Here is a 6935-nt window from a genome sequence, read left to right as displayed (position 1 = left end):
AGAAGGGACCGGATCAATCCATATGAAAAATGTAAAGATTGATAAATATTCAATATCTCTGCCTCTTGTCTGACTAAATATGCTAATTTCACTCTTATGCGTTGTTGTTTTTTCTTGTTTTCTCCCGATTCAGAGAAATTATCCTCCTATGCGTGGATCATTCGAAAAGATTGGCCAATTGGTATAAGCACACACGCATAAAAGAGCCTAATCGCGCGTGTGTTTATTTGTGTTTTGCGACGTTTTCTCCCCCTTAGTGCGAGTAGCTTAGCCGTGCACTCTCCACTCTGGCAGCAGATGAAAGCCGCCTCGATCCCATCAAAGCTCTCCACCTTTCTGTGGAGAGCTGGCTGCGGCCAGGACCCAGGACCAGCAGAGAGAGAGAGAGAGAGAGAGAGAGAGAGAGAGAGAGAGAGACACACACACACACACACACACACACACACACACACACACACACACACACACACACACACACACACACACACACACACACACACACACACACACACACACACACACACACACACACACACGGCCGAGCAGAGAACGGAACCACGTGGTCGGTCGCGCTCTGCTTTCGGAACGACCGGACAGAGTATCAAAGGGAGGTTTCATCTCGCCCCGCACCGCCAGCTACAAAGACACCGTATTAATAACGTTTCTCTGTGGGCATTGCTGCGTTCTCCGTCGGCCTGCCAGTTCAATAAGGAGCGCGCCCGCATCGACGCACACGGACGCGGCGATGAGGCCACATTAATAATGCGTTGTTTTCTCCCGGTCTGTTTGTGGCCCGGAGGGGGGAGCAGCAGCCAGGAGCGGGGGGACAGTGCCTCAGCACGGAGCCGGCCTCGTGAACCCGTACACGCCCGTACACGGGTCCTCACACGGGCATCCGCACACACAAACGAGTGCACACACACGCACACACAAGGCGAGTCCTGCAGGCTTCTGAGCAGTTTGTGAGGATCCCTTTGGTCTCCGGTGCTTAAAGCCCCAGGCGGACATGCACAAGGATACTTGCATGACAATTTGCACTTAATATCATCTCTTGCCTTGTATATGAATTCCTACCAGTCAGTGTTTTTGTACAGCAGGTGGGAGTTGTTATTTGTGTGTGTGTGTGTGTGTGTGCGTGTGCGTGTGCGTGTGTGTGTGTGTGTGTGTGTGTGTGTGTGTGTTGAAGTTAAAGTCAAATATAATGCCACGATGAGGAGATTCGGGACAAAGACCAAAGCACCACCAGGCTCACAAACACAAACGATGGCCTGTGAACCAGTAAACAATTAATGACAAAGCTAGTCCAGACCGTGATTCACACCTGTTTATACCTGGCGTGTGCACTGATATGGACAGCAGGGCTTGCTCCGGTAATGAAGCCAAGCAGGGCAGCCGACCCCATTGCCGTCTCTTGAATTAGAAATGTAATTGCATGTGGCTGCAGCGGGAGGGAGGGCACGGTGACAAATCTATTACCACAAATGTAGCGCACCTTGGGTGCAGCCAGGGGGTCACAAGACTTATTTTTCAGCGGGGAGGGGGGGGGGGGGGGGGGGGGGGTGGACATTGTTTGTCAGAAACGGCAGTCGTCTGCTTGGCATCTGTTGCCATGACGGAGACATCAGAGTGGTCATTAGCACACCAACCCCCCCCCCCCCCTTCTACTCCTCATTCCGCTTCTCCTCGCCTCCCTCTGTTCAGTCTTCTGGAATAACCAGGCGGTTTCCAGCTGTCTGCTCACTGGAGCAGTTGTCCAATATTATGCAAGCACACCTGGAGGTGGCGTTGCTCTCTTCAGTCAGGTCCTCTCTGCCGCCACTCCCCGGCGTTCTGCACGCGGCTTAGCCAGGTTTCAGTTGAATCAAAACAACGGTGGAATCCGGCCTGTGTGTCACCGGCCCTGCATTGCGGTTACCACCAGAGTGACCTCGCACTGAGTTGGCCACACTGCAGGCCCATTGATTGGTACGCTTCACAAATGGAAGTTTTGCACACATGAGTCACAGGGGACCACCACAGACAGACCAGTAGATAGAGTATGTTTACGCTCTGCCAATATCGAACGCATCATAAAGTGCGACAAAGAACTTGTCCGTCTCCTGTATTGTTGGCCGACTGCACTTTCGGTGTGTTGAGGATCAGTGGTTTAAGGGGAATCGTTGGATTTCCACGAGGTCGCGTTCTGAAGGGATTTTATCACCAGGATATAACCTTAACGTACCTTTTAAGAAACAAAATCTCATTTAGATGAGAAAGCCCCGAGGCCAATGTTTGTGAAGCAGCATATTAAAAGTAAAGTGCCCCTTCATGCTTTGTCATCGTATAGGATCCATACTGCGACGCACGGCTCTTAATAGAACAGCTCGACCCCGTCTCGCTAACGGCCATTGCGCTCATTTTATCGATCAATGAGACCTTGAATGTTCGGTAATAAAATAACACACAGATCTTGACATTAAAACGAAAGCAGGCTTCTTGAAACATTAAGAGGCGTGATGGGTGGAGGAGTGCAGTCTGGCTTACCCATTGCCACTGGGGCTTTATGATGGGAGCCCTCCCTGTTCCTAATGGTGTCCTAATGGGAAGGGTGATATAGATGATACATAAAGTATCTAGCTCGAACCAGAGTACCGAGAAGACCGACGTGTGTGTGTGTGTGTGTGTGTGTATATGTGTGTGTGGGTGTGTGAATATGTGTTTGAATGTTTGCTGTATATCTGTGTGTGCGTGTGTGTGTGTGTGTGTATATATGTGTGTGTGGGTGTGTGTATATGTGTGTGAATGTTTGGTGTATATCTGTGTGTGTGTGTGTGTGTGTGTGTGTGTGTGAGAGAGAGAGCGCTCTGAAAGCTTTTCAATTTTCCTGTGAGAGAGACTCAAACACTGACCCCTTGAAAGACTATTTTCTCCTCTGTGAAAATCCACGTGAACCTTTAAATTGGCTTCATGGTGAAGTAGACTGGAATAACCCATGCAAATCCTGTTGGAGCTTCAATGAAGTTAAATAGTATCAATCTCTATAAAATTGTTAAATCTATATAATTTAGCATGACAATCGTTACAAGGCAGAGCCCGGGATGGCTGGATGTATTTTGGGAAAATGCTATTTGGCTTCTGCAGAATAAATGTAATTTCCGTGAATCCGCCATGCTCCCTGTTAAATATTCAGCGGAACAGTGTGACGAAACTGGAGGGAACATTCTTCAGTACAGAGCAGTCAGTGGCTTGTGTACTCAATAGACGTTTCCTGTTTCATGTTTATAAATGTCTGTTGAGTCACTAACTACGGCCGGATGAGGTCACACACTGGTGACGGAGTCTTTGGCCCACTGACCCTTGCGTTTGCAGCAGTATGGATGTTATGAGCATGGTGTCGTTGGGGACACAGAATACCGGGGTCAACGAGTACCAAGCGGAAACCGTCGAGACATTACCGGTTTAGGAGGTTAAACCATCATAACTGACTTCACCTCCGTTACCAATATAATTCGTCAACATTAAACGGAGCGAGTTCACGTGAAATGGCTCTTCGGTTGAAACACACAGCAAAGTGATTTGGGAACACGTTTTTCTTTTTCATGGCCTAACGAGCAACTAACTAATTGCTTAGTAGTCTGCTTGTCACCCTTGAAGCTGCAGAGTGCCACGGGTCACAATGCAGACTGTAGGGAGAAACGTTTTACCGTTGAGAAACACTATTAAAAGTCAACCTTGACAAAGACAATTAAAATGTACTTGGGGGATGTTAATCTGAAAATATAATTTCTCCATTCTAAGTACTAAATTACTGTTCCGGAAAGAATTCTGAAACAATACACACCCACTCATCCCATCTTATGAACCACAGCAGACAGCTGGTCTCTCTACTGCTTTTCTTATACATATTACACTCAGTGGCAATTTAGAGGCAATGGCATACATTAACCACACAATGCTGTCGTGGTGTCCATCCGCCTGGATAAACCTCCTGCCGCCTGCTCGGTTCACTAACACCCATGAAATCCTCCAATAGCGATGAGGCCAAGCCACGTTTACTGCATCATTTTTGATGGCTGCAGTTAACCACAACGACATCACAAGTAATTACAATTTATTAGGGTCATTCATTAATGATGTTTGTGGTAGTGGTGAAACAAAACAGTAATTAGTTCATTGAAACATGGATAAGTGGTTTATCAACCAATTTAAATAAGTTTGCCTGTCAGCTTTTGCAATACATTGTAGTTGATAGATGTGTAGAGAAGATAGTTATATGCTTCATAACTCAAAGAGGTAAAATAAATTATTAGCACACAGTTACACGTCACAATGTGCCCATTGCATTTCTCAATTATGTATCGTATTACACACACAGCTGTGCAGTATGTCATTGTGTAAACAAACAATTAATTTATTCAAATTCAATTCAAACAATTTCATATTTTTTAGGACGTACACACACATCTTGCTCACACGTGGCAGTGGGTCCAGATATGATGTGTGTGCCGGCGTTCCCCTCGGTGCGGTCGTGTCGGTCAGTGTCTCTCTCTGGTGTCAGGTGAGCAGCAGCAGTAGGTGGATCTCTGCAAACGGAAAAGATGAAGCAGGAAACACATGCTTTGAGGATCATACTGTTGTACGGATGCCATTCGGGGAAATGTTAAGCACGTCTTTAGTTTCGCCCTCAATTACGACGCCTCCATCTGATTGGAGTCTTCAAACGAGGGCTCTTTGTCTTCCAGCGCCCCGGATCAGCCTCCCCACTTCCACGCTCTGTGAACAATACCCCCATCGCGGTGTGTCATGATGTTATTCATGCTGGCTCTGGGGCGAGTGTCACATTCATGATCTATGACTGTGACAGGCACGTCTTCAAGCTCCCAATCAGTCATCGCTCCCTGCTGGGGTTTACAGGATTGCGACGGCCATGACACAGGGACGCTCCACTGTATCTCAGTCATGCCCTTTGGTCTGACGATGAATACCTTCTGCCTCTCCACACTGTTCATAAACAAACCTGAAAACAAACATCTTTCAAATCTTTTGGCTGTAAATCCCGTTTGGCGAAAGGATAGATTTAGCTTAGATTGGCAACAAAGAGCAGAATTGATGTGTGAAATTGCAACTTAAGTCTTTACTTATAATTATGTATTTGGGATATTAGAGAGTGGAAAATGGTGTCTGTATTGTAGATGGAGGGGTTGTTTGTCATTTATGTAATGGAGGAGTGGGAGGTACAAGGACTTTGAGATGAGGACTGGTCTAAATTAAAGGGAGAGAGGGGTCTTTGTAGCGCTGCGGAACAAGCCTTTTGTCTGTGTCTGTAAAGAGCTGATCCCAATCACTGACCATTTGACTTTAACAGTCAAACACAAATGATTCAGGGCGCAGCGCCACCCACTCCATCTCGCCCCTGAGCCACATCAAAGAACCGCCTCCAAGTCATAACCCCTACAAACACAAGACACGAGAAACATGCAGGCTTGATGTTGAACATCGATGGTGGTCAAAGTCCAGTGAATGTCTCCTTGTCTGGAAGGGGCAGCCCCACCATGGGGGTTCCCCTTCAATCCTCCACCCCTCAACCGGCTGAACCCGTGGTCATTTTCTACATTTATGTTCAGAGCCTTTTAAGGCTGTCACAATGAGCGTGTTCATGGATGCACACGTGTATTTCCTACCTCAGCGCTGTGTTTTTGTATACAGTCGTTGTTACATCTTTCTTGCGATGGTCCTATAGGGATAATTTAACATGAAATCCATGCTTGGTGTTCATCATATCCATTCATGATCCATTTTCTCCCTGTACTCAGGTTTTCTCTTGAATTCTGCCGTCCGTTTGACTAAATACTGTCCCATTCGTCCACCCTTCAAGAAGCTGACATGGGGTCTTTTAGCTGTTAACAGTCATTTTGTTAAAGTACAGTCATTTTGGTAATGTGGTAGTCAGTGTGGATGGCAGTACGACGGCAGTACAGTACTTGTCAAGAGCCAGTACATCTGTGTGAGGGACGGGTTAAGAGGGTGAAGTGCATGCAGAAAACTCCACTTAGCAATTAGACGGTTCAAATGCCAGGCAGGCGAATCATAGAGTGCTGCTCTCGATATGAGATGCATGACAACACCACGTGTGAGGGCTCGCTGGTGTGAAAGGCTGCCCTCACTTACCAGCCCTTTACATTGGACTCACACTGCGGCTTGAGAGCCGAACAGGACCTGAGGGTCTAGTCTGGACTTCAACTGTGTAGCCTTGTAGAGTTTTATTAAGTGGACAGCAGCTTTTAAATACACAGACCTCCCTGTGACTGACCTATCGGCAAATATTAACTCAGGCCCATCGTCTGACCTTTAAATCTTTTCCGTTGGCCTGCCCTTTGCCGTTGTCGATTTACGCTACACATGATCACCTCCCTGGAGAGTCTTTGATCGATCCCAAATAGGACCACAGTTTCCAACTAACTCTGATTTGCATTTTCGTGTTAAACTAGCGTATCGTTAGCCTCATAGGCAATTATGTCATATTTTAAGGTTCATCTTGTATTGAGCATCAAAAATGAGTCAAATGGATGACTTGAGCAGATAGTGATTATGGAATGTAAAAAGCACTCTGATTGGCTTAAGTTATAGCCAATGAAGCACAGTGAATCCGAATGACAGTAGAGTTAGGTTAGATATCACAAATTGGCCAAAATATCCCTTAGGCAATTATGCTATGAGGCTAGCGCTATGTGCTATTTAACATTAATGGCACAAGCAACTTGCATTGAATACGATGCATTTTATTAAGACACGGGTAGGAGGAAGACTGAAAACATTGGGGATCCGCCCCAGGAACCTTGGTACGGTTAGTCAAACACCCAATTACACCCCACTGTTCTGGGGCAGGATGTGGCCCACATAGAACCAGCTTACGCTAGCTGTTCTCTCAACACATCACTGGCTTGAAGCAACCGAAA

Source organism: Micromesistius poutassou (genome assembly GCF_964030765.1).
Source record: "Micromesistius poutassou genome assembly, chromosome: 19".
Classification (NCBI taxonomy): domain Eukaryota; kingdom Metazoa; phylum Chordata; class Actinopteri; order Gadiformes; family Gadidae; genus Micromesistius; species Micromesistius poutassou.
The sequence above is the reverse complement of the archived record's forward strand: the minus strand, read 5'-3'. Positions refer to the sequence as shown.